General features: G+C 66.8%; 1 protein-coding gene across 3 annotated transcripts in view; it reads left to right on the top strand.

The window, feature by feature from the left end:
• The window catches only part of ZC3H7B (zinc finger CCCH-type containing 7B), a 40,662-nt gene that overhangs the window by 316 nt on the left and 40,009 nt on the right, over window positions 1–337 (top strand). The window lies entirely within an intron of this gene.

The raw sequence follows: 337 nt of genomic DNA, 5'->3' as shown, positions 1-337 counted from the left end.
GAGCCCTGGCCAGGCCGGGGCTGCGCGGGGCCATCTGGAAAGTGCATCTGGCAGAGATAAAGCAAGGTCCCCAGATCCCCATTTCCTCCCATTTGGGGGCTCTCCCTCCCGGTCCCCGTGCCCTGCCCCAAAGTTTCAAAGTTATCGTGCGGCCGGGGGCACCTGCTGTTGGGTGATTTGGACGCCCCTGCAGCTCCCAGGGTGGGTGCCTGGGAATATTCTTCCGTGGGGGGCTCTCGCCTCGGCGTCTGGAGCTTTGGGGTGCGCAGATGCTTCGCCGGCCCCCGCGGGGGAAGCCTAGGGGGCTGGCAGCGCACCCCTGCCTTTTGTCTGCGCC

Source organism: Pteropus alecto, unplaced genomic scaffold, assembly GCF_000325575.1.
Source record: "Pteropus alecto unplaced genomic scaffold, ASM32557v1 scaffold157, whole genome shotgun sequence".
Classification (NCBI taxonomy): Eukaryota; Metazoa; Chordata; class Mammalia; order Chiroptera; family Pteropodidae; genus Pteropus; species Pteropus alecto.
The sequence above is the reverse complement of the archived record's forward strand: the minus strand, read 5'-3'. Positions and strand labels throughout refer to the sequence as shown.